Source organism: Podarcis erhardii (genome assembly GCF_964252035.2).
Source record: "Podarcis erhardii genome assembly, chromosome: 18".
NCBI lineage: Eukaryota > Metazoa > Chordata > Lepidosauria > Squamata > Lacertidae > Podarcis > Podarcis erhardii.
The window spans coordinates 5,086,870-5,099,063 of NC_138516.1; the positions used below are offsets into that span (position 1 = coordinate 5,086,870).

Here is a 12,194-nt window from a genome sequence, read left to right on the forward strand (position 1 = left end):
CGCAAGGAGCGCCGGGAAATAGCAGTTAAGGCGCCTGATAGGCGACTCGGCTTTTAATAGACTAAGGCTGCAAGGCACGCTGGGAAATTGAGGCCGCCTCCTCCTCACAGTTTACTCGGCTGTCCTAAGGCCGGAACCGTAAGGCACGCTGGGAAATTGAGTCCGCCGCCGCAAGGAGCGCCGGGAAATAGGAGTTGAGGCGCCGGGGCTCCCTGCGTTCCCTCATGGGGCTAATTCAGGCCAGGACCGTTGGGAAATGAGTTCAAAGAAGCGAGGGCCTGCCTCCTTCCCTGACAGTCGACTCGGCTTTTAATAGGCTAGAGCCGCAAGGCACGCTGGGAAATGGAGGCCACCGCCTTTTTCTCACAGTTTACTCGGCTGTCCTAAGGCCGGAACCGCAAGGCACGCTGGGAAACGGAGTTAAGGCGCCCTGTGGTGAACTAAGCTCTTTCGCCCTAACCGCAAGGCATGCTGGGAAACGGTGGGCTTCTTATCCCAACCGACCGCGCGCGCAAGGCACGACGGGAAATGGCCACCGTGACCGTCCCTCAGTGATCTCCCGATCTGTGTTGTTTTATCTGTGCATTTCCATGGTGTTTTTCCCTCAGACGGCAAGTCAGAGGCCTCCTTCCTCGGCTCTTTCGGTCATAAATAACGGAGAGGGCGAGAGGGTGACGCGCAAGGCACGCCGGGAAGTGGAGTTCCCTATGCGAACTTCCTCTAGCGCATGGCATGCTGGGGCTTGAAGTACCCAGCCCCCCCCGCAACGACCGGCAGGGAGGGCACAGCAAGGCATGCTGGGAAATGAGAGCGCGGCTTCGCTCTTACCATGCTGATTTATGGAAGTCCTCACAGCGCATGCGCGGAGCTGAAGGCACGTGGGGCAATGGAGTATTCCTTTAGAGGGCGCACGTGTGTAGGGCATTCTGCATCTTGGTGGGGTCGAAGTAACTGGTGTCATTTATAAAAGATATATTTAAAATGCAGCTTAGGTCCCTCTCTGTTTTATAAATGTTGCATTTAATTTATTGCAGATTATTGCATTTAATTTATTGTAGATTAATTCATACAGTATATAAAATGTATAAATGTTAAAACAAAATAAAAAAATTCCTTCCAGTAGCACCTTAAAGACCAACTAAGTTAGTTCTAGGTATGAGCTTTTCGTGTGCAATTTACTCTGGTTGGTATCTGAAGAAGTGTGCATGCACACGAAAGCTCATACCAAGAACTAACTTAGTTGGTCTTTAAGGTGCTACTGGAAGGAATTTTTTTATTTTGTTTTGACTATGGCAGACCAACACGGCTACCTATCTGTAACTGTATAAATGTTTTGGTTTTTTTATATAAAATATTTATTAGGGTTTTTTATAAAAGAAATACAAAGATAATAAACAGCATTGCTTTGTTTTAACAAAATTTCATAACTTCTTTGGACTTCCTCACGTCTCCCGCTCCCACTTACATCGTTAATAAATTTTTTCAAGCAAATTATCATCTTATTTGCAAATTTATAACCGCTCAATTCAATATAGTGTAACAATTCTCCAACAAATTTTTGTTTCTCTTAATCTCATTTATCGTCAATTTCCGATCCAATTTAGTGATGGCCAATTATTTATAACCAAGCATCCTTATTAACATTCCTCTAAATCACAATATTTTTGTAGATAAATCTTAAATTTCTTCCAATCTTCTTCAATCCTTTCTTCTCCCAGGTCTCGAATTCTGCCAGTCATCTCCGCCAGTTGCATATAGTCCATCAGCTGCATCTGCCATTCTTCCAGTGTGGGTAGATCTTGAGTTTTCCAGTTCTTAGCGATGAGTATCCTTGCTGCCGTTGTTGCATGTAACTGTATAAATGTTGTTCTTGTTTACTTGTTTAGTCGTGTCCGCCTCTTTGTGACCCCCTGGACCAGAGCACGCCAGGCACTCCTGTCTTCCACTGCCTCCCGCAGTTTGGTCAAACTCATGCTGGTAGCTTCAAGAACACTGTCCCACCACCTCGTCCTCCATCGTCCCCTTCTCCTTGTGCCCTCCATCTTTCCCAGCATCAGGGTCTTTTCCAGGGAGTCTTCTCTTCTCATGAGGTGGCCAAAGTATTGGAGTCTCAGCTTCAGGATCTGTCCTTCCAGTGAGCACTCAGGGCTGATTTCCTTCAGAATGGATAGGGTTGATCATCTTGCAGTCCATGGGACTCTCAAGAGTCTCCTCCAGCACCAGAATTCAAAAGCATCCATTCTTCGGCGATCTTTATGGTCCAGCTCTCACTTCCATACCTCACTACTGGGGAAACCATAGCTTTAACTATACGGACCTTTGTTATTTACTTACATTTATAGAATAGCTTGGGACGCGGGTGGCGCTGTGGGTTAAACCACAGAGCCTAGGACTTGCCGATCAGAAGGTCGGCAGTTCGAATCCCCGCGACAGGGTGAGCTCCTGTTGCTCGGTCCCTGCTCCTGCCAACCTAGCAGTTCAAAAGCACGTCAAAGTGCAAGTAGATAAATAGGTACCGCTCTGGCGGGAAGGTAAATGGCGTTTCCGTGCGCTGCTCTGGTTCACCAGAAGCGGCTTAGTCCTGCTGGCCGCATGACCCGGAAGCTGAATTTCCCTTTAAAAAAAGGGAAACGTTGACAGCTATGGTTAAAGCCTCAAGGAGAAGGAAAATGGGTGACCAGAAATGTTTAAAAGGGTGTTGTTTTTTAAGAAAACCTGGCAGAAGTCCAGAGTTTCGACCAGAAAATGAATCTGAACTGGCCATTTAAGTGTTTTAAGCTGCAAAGAGGAGGAAAACTGACCTCTTTAACTGTTCTAATCTGAAAAAAGAAGGAAACCTGGTGGAAGTAAAGGCTTTCTGCAGCAAAACAAAATAAAATTGGCTACTTGACGGATTTAAACTACAAAGACGAGAACAACTAGTGACTCAAAACTACTTGTATTTTAAAGGAGGTGGGGTGGGAGAAGAAAACCTGGTGGGAGTCCAGACTTTCAGTCACAAAATTTATTATTATTAATAAATTTTAATAATAAATTTTATTATTGAATTTTATTATTTTATTATTAAATTTTATTATTTATAATTTATACCTCGCCCCCATCTGGCTGGGCTTCCCCAGCCACTCTGGGCGGCTTCCAAAAAAATACTAAAATACTGTAATACATCAAACATTAAATGCTTCCCTAAACAGGGCTGCCTTCAGATGTCTTCTAAAAGTCTGGTAGTTGTTGTTCTCTTTGACCTCTGGTGGGAGGGCGTTCCACAGGGCGGGTGCCACTACCGAGAAGGCCCTCTGCCTGGTTCCCTGTAACTTGGCTTCTCGGAACTTGCCTCGTAAAGCAAAGGTTTTCAATCTTTTGAGTCCATGGCTCCCTTGACCAACTACTTTGGCACCCCTGTGAGGCTCAGGAGCCCAGTTATGTCAGCCACTGACTGCAGAGCCAGTAGCCCCTCACCCCTTTTTGAACACCCTCCCTTGTGGAGTGCTCCCTCAGCCTCCTCTCCCCCCTCTCTTTGGGAGTCCTTGAGGCAGCCCCTGGTCTCTGAGCCTAATACACAGGGTCCAGCTATTTCCTGGTTTTAACACTCCAAGCATCGATTAATTAAAGTCTCACACCTATTAGACCCAGGAATTTACAGGTGAAACTCAGAAAATTAGAATATCGTGAAAAAGTTCATTTATTTCAGTAATTCAACTTAAAAGGTGAAACTAATACAGTGGTGCCCCGCAAGACGAATGCCTCGCAAGACGAAAAACCCGCTAGACGAAAGGGTTTTCCGTTTTCGAGGCGCTTCGCAAGACGAATTTCCCAATGGGAAATTGCGAGTCTTGCGATTTTTTTCGCTCCCCCCCTTTTTCTAAGCCGCTAAGCCACTAATAGCCGCTAATAGCACTAATTCGCTAAGCCGCTAATAGGGTTGCTTCGTAAGACGAAAAAACCGCTAGACGAAGAGACTCGCGGAACGGATTCTTTTCGTCTTGCGAGGCACCGCTGTATATGAGATAGACTTGTGGACCAACACCAGCTGGTGACATGGCTCCCCAAATCAACACAGACTGGAAACTTCACATTGGACTTCAAGCATCTGGCATTGTGTGCCTCCCCATTCTTCCTCCAGACTCTGGGTCCTTGGTTTCCAAATGAGATGCAAAAGCTGCTCGCATCAGAAAAGAGATTTGGGGAGCCATGTCATCAGCTGGTGTTGGTCCACTGTGCTTCATGAAGTCGAGGGTCTACCAGGAGATTTTGGAGCACTTCATGCTTCCTTCAGCAGACGAGCTTTGTGGGGATGCTGACTTCATTTTCCAGCAGGACTTAGGCACCTGCCCACACTGCCCAAAGTACCAAAACCTGGTTCAATGCCCATGGGATTACTGTGCTTGATTGGCCAGCAAACTCGCCTGACCTGAACCCCATAGAGAATCTATGGGGCATTGCCAAGAGAAAGATGAGATACATAAGTCCGAGCAATGCAGAAGAGCTGAAGGCTGCTATTGAAGCATCCTGGTCTTCCATAACACCTCAGCAGTGCCACAGGCTGATAGCATCCATGCCACGCCACATTGAGGCAGTAATTGATGCAAAAGGGGCCCAAACCAAGTAGTGAGTACATATGCCTGCTTCTACTTCTCAGAGGTCCAATACTGCTCTATTTGCAATCCTTGTTTTGCTGATATTCATTTAATATTCTAATTTTCTGAGGTTGTTCATTTGGGGTTTTCATTAGCTGTACGCCATGATCCTCACAATTATAACAAAGGCTTGACATATCTCGCTTTGCATGTCATGAGTCTATCTCATATATTAGTTTCACCTTTTAAGTTGAATTACTGAAATAAATGAACTTTCCCACGATATTCTAATTTTCTGAGTTTCATCTGTAAGGTGTCTAGCACCTACAGACTCATTATAACATGTTAAAAGATCTATACTGGGGGGTGGTCAGTAGGGTGAAAATTGCCATGCCTTCCTCCCCCCTGCCCCATGATGGGCTGGTGCTCGCCAGAGGGGGTGGAGTATGGGGGGGGGCTCCTCAATATTGGGGGGTGCTCAGCCCCTGCCCAGAAATATTGAGGGGTCTGAAGCCCCTTCCACTCCTATATCTGGCTCCCCTGGTCAGTAGATGGTCAAAAGGGGAACGGAATGCCAACAATAGAAGAATGGCAGATGAACTTTTTGGAGCTGGCCGACCTGACTGGAAGAATCCGTGACCAGAAAGAGGAGGAGACACAGGAGGATTGGAAGAAATTTAAAGAATATTTAGCTAAATATTGTGATATAAGATAAATAGAAAATTCTTGGAGGTAATAAATACGCTTAGGGGTAGAATAAGAATACGTGGTAGTAAATATTAAGGATTAGAATATTAATAAAGAATATTAATAAAGAAAGAAAGAAATAGAAGTGGAAAGAAATTGCAATTGAGTAGATTGGAAGGTGGGGTGAGGGGTGGTGAATGGTGATAGGAAAAGGAATTATTTGTGGGATTGAGTGTAAGTATGTTTGAACACTTTTAAGGATTGTATGAAATGTATGTTTGTATGCTTGTATATTTGTAATATATGTGTATTAATGATGAATTATTTTAACAATAAAAACTTATTTAAAAAAGAATATTAATAAAGCAGAAGAGGTTAGTAAATGAAAGGAGTTAATATTATTAGAAATATGAATTTGGAGAACTGTTACACAGGTGATATAATGAAATTCAGTTAGAGGAGATTCGAGGAAGTCAGTTGTCAGTGTAATGAGAATTAGGCATTTAAAGATACACATTTTCTTTGTATTTAGCTTTGTGTATTGTAGTGTTTTTCTTTCTTGTGTGTTGTGCTACGTCTTTTTTGTGATAAATGTGGAAAATCAATAAAAATTTTGGGAAGAGAAAAAAAGGGGGAACGGAATGGAAAGTTGAAGGCTGTTGATCATAACATGGGGCGCAGGGGGTGGGGAGATTGGATTGAATAGGAGAATTGTTTTCCCAAAATCCCAGCCCTTTCAATGCATATGTTCATGAAAGGCCCTTTGATAATGTGTGGTGTCCTGCTCTCAGATGGCTCTAAAAACGGATGCTTCCTCCTGCCGTTCCTATGTTCCCCTGGCAGAACTTCCCGGTTCTGAAAGACAAGGGCTGCTCTTTGCGGCGAACCAACTTGGCTATTTCCCTCTCCGTCTGAAATGTCAAAGGGGAGTTGTGGCAGGGCTGGTGAGATAATCACGTTTTCTGTGCCCCAAAGGCAGTGCCGTTTCCAGCGTTGCACATAAAGCGCAAAAGCTTTCAGAGCCTGGATGAAGACGCAAAGCAACGTAGAAGAGATGGGGAAAGTCTATAGCTCCAGTGCCGGGTTCACCACCAGGAATCTCTAGGTGGGCCTGGCGAAGACCCCTTTCTGAAACCTTGGAGAACCAGATCTGGGGAGGTCAGATCCCCACCCAGATCTTTAAAGCATTGCATTTAGGGCAGCACAACCACACACAGAGCCATAACAATACCAACAGGTACCTGCTAAGCACATCCATAAAAAAGCAACTGTACCCATTCAGGAAGCGGAAATATCATCTCAGCAATGCATACCTGAAAAACATTGTTTGCTTGGGTGTATGATTCGCCCAGGGACGCGGGTGGCACTGTGGGTTAAACCACAGAGCCTAGGACTTGCCGATTGGAAGGTCGGCAGTTCGAATCCCGCGATGGGGTGAGCTCCTGTTGCTCAGTCCCTGCTCCTGCCAACCTAGCAGTTCGAAAGCACGTCAAAGTGCAAGTAGATCAATAGGTACCGCTGTGGCAGAAAGGTAAACGGTGTTTCCGTGTGCTGCTCTGGTTCGCCAGAAGTGCCTTAGTCATGCTGGCCACATGACCCGGAAGCTGTACGCCGGCTCCCTAGGCCAGTAAAGCGAGAGGAGCACCGCAACCCCAGAGTAGGGCACGACTGGACCTAATGGTCAGGGGTTCCTTTACCTTTTTATGATTCGCCCAGACCTGAAGCAGCCTTTGGGGTGGGAACCATCAGCTATTTCCTACTTCCTTCCTATACAGTTTGGACACGGGTGGCGCTGCAGTCTAAACCACTGAGCCTCTTGGGCTTGCCGATCAGGAGGTCGGCAGTTCGAATCCTCACAATGGGGTGAGCTCCCGTTGCTCAGTCCCAGCTCCTGCCAACCTAGCGGTTTGAAAGCACCCAAAAAAGGTGCAAGTAGATAAATAGGTACCGCTCCGGTGGGAAGGTAAACGTGACCAACTCTGGGGTTGCGGCACTCATCTCGCTTTATTGGCTGAGGCAGCCGGTGTACAGCTTCCGGGTCATGTGGCCAGCAGGACTAAGCCGCTTCTGGTGAACCAGAGCAGTGCATGGAAACGCCGTTTACCTTCCCGCCGGAGTGGTACCTATTTATCTACTTGCACTTTGACGTGCTTTTGAACTGCTAGGTTGGCAGGAGCAGGGACCGAGCAATGGGAGCTCACCCTGTCGCGGGGATTCAATCCGCCAACCTTCCGATCAGCAAGTCCTAGGCTCTGTGGTTTAACCCACAGAGCCACCTGCATCCCTGGCTTAGGGCCTATCTTCATCTAAATCCAGCCCTGAATTCCCACCATCCCTGACCACTGGTCCTGTTAGCTAGGGATGGTGTGAGTTGTCGTCCCAAAACAGCTGGAGGGTCAAGTTTGGCTATCACTGATTTAAACATTTCAGTATGGTGTAGCATAGCATACTATCCAGATCGGAAAAGATACTGTAAAGGCTCCTTTGTCTTGGTGAGGAGATGGGAATTTGCTTGTCTCAAATCAGATTCAGTCTCAGGAAGGAGTTATTTCTGTTTGTTTTCCAATGTATCCATAAAAAAAACAAACTCGGTGCGGTGAGAGCCAATTTTTATTCTGAAAGTGTGGCCCGGAGGGAGGAGGGAAGAGAGCCAGTGTCTTAGGCTGAAAGCCTCCACCTTTCTCCAAAAAGTCCCCTCCAAAAAGTCTCCGCCCTCCATTGTTAATTGGCCAGATGTTCTCGCAGCCCAGCCGCTGCCTCCTGCGCGTCTTTCGTCCCGGGTGGCTCCCGGACCAGCTGCGCAGCGCTGCGATGCGCTGAGCCCCAGGCGGCAGGTAAGGCGGAACGCGGAAGGGGGAAAGGCGCACTGGCGCAACTCTGGCGCGGATGGGTCTTCTGGGCTCACCTGGTCCTGGGATCCTGGCCCCGGGTCAGCCAGTGCTGGTCTACTCGGAAGCCCATCCCACTGTCTCCAATGGATCTTGCTCCCGCTGGACAAAAGGCGATTTCCCAGCCTTTAAGCTGTTGCGCTCTGTAGGTTGACTTGGGAGTAAAGCCACTGAGTTTGCCGTGCGCACAGCGGGTTCAACAACAGACACGGCTTGCTTCCCGGCCTGTCAATTCCAGCGGGTCTCCTCTGAGCAAGGATGAGCTCGGTGGAACTTGGAACTTTTTGGAGACGGGGCTGCCTGCATAGGATCTGGCTGCGAGTCTCCGTAAGCGCATTGAACGTCGAGGGTTTTGATTCTGGGTATAGAACAGTGCTGGGTAGATGAAACTCTGTCCACACTTACTTTGGGAGTAAGCTCATCTGTAGTGTTGGATTCCTCGCAACGCAGGAATCTCACATCCTGAGACTTGGTTCTGAGAGTCTAGCACTGGACTGCCTTCTTGAATTAGTAGGACTCTGAGGTGGCATTCTGGTGCTACCACCAATCACCCTGGTATTTTTGCAAGTGGAGTTTTAGAATCACCACTCAAACCACCTTTTCACTTCTGAGTTGAAGAGAGGTTTCTGGACTCAAGTTATTCTGGGAACAGGACCAAACCAGGATAGCTGCGTTGAGTGGCTGGAGTCTTGGAAGAGCAGCTGAGGGTTAGCCCAACATTTCTGGGGGTCAGACTAGATGACCATTGGGGGTCCCTTCCAACTCCACAGTTCCATGATTCTATTAATATTCAGCCAGCCGTGAACTCAGGTAAAAGAGTCAAGCTGTGGGTCACACGGGAGTGTGAGAGAGAGCTTTAAATTATTCCGTTTTTCCTTCTTTTTCTCTGGCACCAGATGGTTTAATTGCCTTGGCAGCTTTCCACGCTGGTTCCTGACTGCTCACTAGAAAAGGAAGCAGGTTTCCTGTCTGCCTTGGACCCCAAGGCTGATAAATCAAGAGTTTTACCGCTCAGGGGAAAGTGTTGCAGAGAGACAGGGGAACTTGCCCAAAGATAAAAGCTGAGATTGTGATCGCTGGGTGGGAGCTGGGAGGGGTGTCAATTTCTCACATTGTCTCTTTTTAAAAAAGAAATTTATTTATTTGGGTTTTCAAATTGAATTTTTACAGAGATATACCCAACATTAAAAAAAAAAACAAATTCCCAATGAATCTCCTGGACTTCCATCCAGGTCCTATTGTTAATCATTTCCTTCTGCATCATTTATGATGGTGCAAATCTTTTACATCTCCACTGTGTCCAGAATTCACTCTTAAATGACAAGTGCTATTCCAATCCTATAATGATTTTAACTGTTTACAATGGTCTTTAAGGTAAGTTACAAATTTTCCCCATTCCTTATTAAAATTTTGGTCTTCCTTCCTGATTTCTGATTCTTCCAGTCATTTTAGCCATTTTAGCATAGTCCATCGACTTCATCCACCATTCTTCTCTAGTGGGAACTTTATCTTCTTTCCATCTCTGGGCCAATAACATCCGCACAGCCGTGGTCGCATACATAAATAGTCTTTTCTGCTCCCTTGGGATTTCGGCACCTAGAATTCCTAAAAGGAAGGCTTCAGGTTTCATAACAAATGCTGTTTTTTTATATAAAAAATGTCCAACTCATTATATATCATTTCCCCAAATCCTTTTACTATTTTACAATTCCACCACATATGATAAAAGGTGCCTTCTTTTTCCTTACATTTCCAGCATACATTTGAGCATGTTTTATGCATTTTTGCAAATTTGCTAGGAGTTAAATACAGTGGACACTCGGGTTGTGAACATGATTGGTGCAGGATGCACGTTCACAACCCACGGTGTTTGCAACCTGCGTCTGTGCATGCGCAGGTTGCAATTCGGCGCTTCTGAACATGCGCAAAGTGCAATTTAGCGCTTCTACGCATGCGCGACCACCGAAACCCGGAAGTAACCCGTTCCGGTACTTCTGGGTTTCGGCGGTCCGCAACCTGAAAAAATGCAACCTGAAGCGTCTGTAAGCTGAGGTATGACTGTACCACCAGTACATCATTTCCATAAATTTTTCTTTCAACGTATAACTTCTTCACATTCTCTGTGATGCTTCCCACGTTAGAACGCATTGGCGTCAGACCTTCCAAAGATGATTGTGCAGAGATAAAGCAGTTTAATATTTAGAAATGACAGTAATCGTGGGATGGTAGCACTGGAAGGGACCCCAGGTATCATCCAGTCCATTACCTACAATGCAGGAGTCACATCTGCAAAAAATCCTTGACAGACAGCTTCTCAACCTCTGTTTAGAATCATCCAGCGAAGGAGAGCTCGCCACCTTCCAATGGAGTCTGCTCCATTTTCAAACAGCTCCTCCTCTCAGCAGGGAGATTTTAACATCTTATCATTCCTGAATAGCTGTGTGACGCAGCAGCAAAAAAGGCCAAGGCTATTCTAGGTTACCTAAAACGAGTGCACATATCAAGGTGTGGTCAGACTACACCTGGAGTCCTGTGTCCAGTTCTGGGTGCCACAATTTAAGAAGGATATTGGCAAGTTGGAAGTTGTGCGGAGGAGGGTGAACAAGATGATCGAAAGGTCTGGAAACGCAGCCTTATGAGGAATGGTTGAAGAAGCTGGGTATGTTTATTTATTATTATTTTTTAATTTTTTATAAAGAGTTTTGTTAATACAATAAAAAGAAAAAACAGAATACACAGAAAACAGACAAAAAAGAAACAAACATAAAATTTGGCATCTTGTGATAACCATCTTTTCTTCATTTTTGGACTTCCTCACATCTCTCGCTCCTGCGTTCCAAATTTATAAAACTTTAGCCAGCAACTTATCACCTTGTTTCCATTCTTATTATACACATTTCCAATATTTTGTCCCTAACTTTGAATATTTTATCTAGGTCTTAGATACCTAATTTTAACATGATATTTATTCAAAATTTATTTTTCTCATAAAATTCACTCATTCTCCTAATCTTTTCAACTAACTTTATGGTGCCCTGTTATTTTCAAATCTCTCATCCTTCTTAACACTCATATAGTTTACAGTGTTTTTGTAGATAGTCCTTAAATTTCTTCCAATCCTCCTCCACTGCTTCCTCTCCCGGAGCTGGGTATGTTTAGCCTGGAGAAGAGGAGACTGAGAGGAGATGGGGGGTTGTGGGTCTGAGCCCTAGTAAAGGTAAAGGTAAAGGGACCCCTGACCATTAGGTCCAGTCGTGGCCGACTCTGGGGTTGTGGCGCTCATCTCGCTTTATTGGCCGAGGGAGCCGGCGTACAGATTCCGGGTCATGTGGCCAGCAGGACTAAGCTGCTTCTGGCGAACCAGAGCAGCGCACGGAAACGCCGTTGACCTTCCCGTCGGAGTGGTACCTATTTATCTACTTGCACTTTGACGTGCTTTTGAACTGCTAGGTTGGCAGGAGCAGGGACAGAGCAACGGGAGCTCACCCCATCGCGGGGATTCGAACTGCAGACCTTCTGATCGGCAAGCCCAAGAGGCTCAGTGATTTAACCCACAGCGCCACCCACGTCTGAGCCCTACCTTGAATAAAAGATTCCTGCATTGCAGGGGGTTGGACTAGTCACTAGAAGACCCTTAGGGTCCCTTTCAACTCTACAAGTCTATGATTCTATGAAAAGCTGAGGCGAAGGACATCTCTGGGGTGACTTTCCTTTGCAGCTCCTAATGAGCACAATTGGTGAATTTTATTTTTTCGGTCGCAGACCAGTTCCAGCCCACATACAATATCAAGGAAGTCATAAAACACAATTGGGATACATTTGAATTTGCAATTTTGCTTTGCAAAAGCTCTCAATTTGTTGTAAGATAACACTTAGCAATTTTAGTATAAATAAAGCTGTGGGTTAAACCACAGAGCCTAGGGTTTGCCGATCAGAAGGTCTGCGGTTCGAATCCCCGCGACGGGGTGAGCTCCCGTTTCTCGGTCCCTGCTCCTGCCAACCTAGCAGTTCGAAAGCACGTCAAAGTGCAAGTAGATAAATAGGT

At 45.9% G+C, this 12,194-nt stretch overlaps 1 protein-coding gene across 1 annotated transcript in view; it reads left to right on the plus strand.

Annotated features, from left to right (window-relative positions):
• The first annotated feature begins 7,969 nt into the window (after positions 1–7,969).
• Positions 7,970–12,194, plus strand: part of KANK3 (KN motif and ankyrin repeat domains 3) — a 35,439-nt gene continuing 31,214 nt past the window's right edge. Inside the window, exon 1 of the mRNA XM_081846070.1 lies at positions 7,970–8,095. The gene's annotated coding sequence lies outside the window, so the exon portion shown is untranslated. The remainder of the gene's footprint in view (positions 8,096–12,194) is intronic.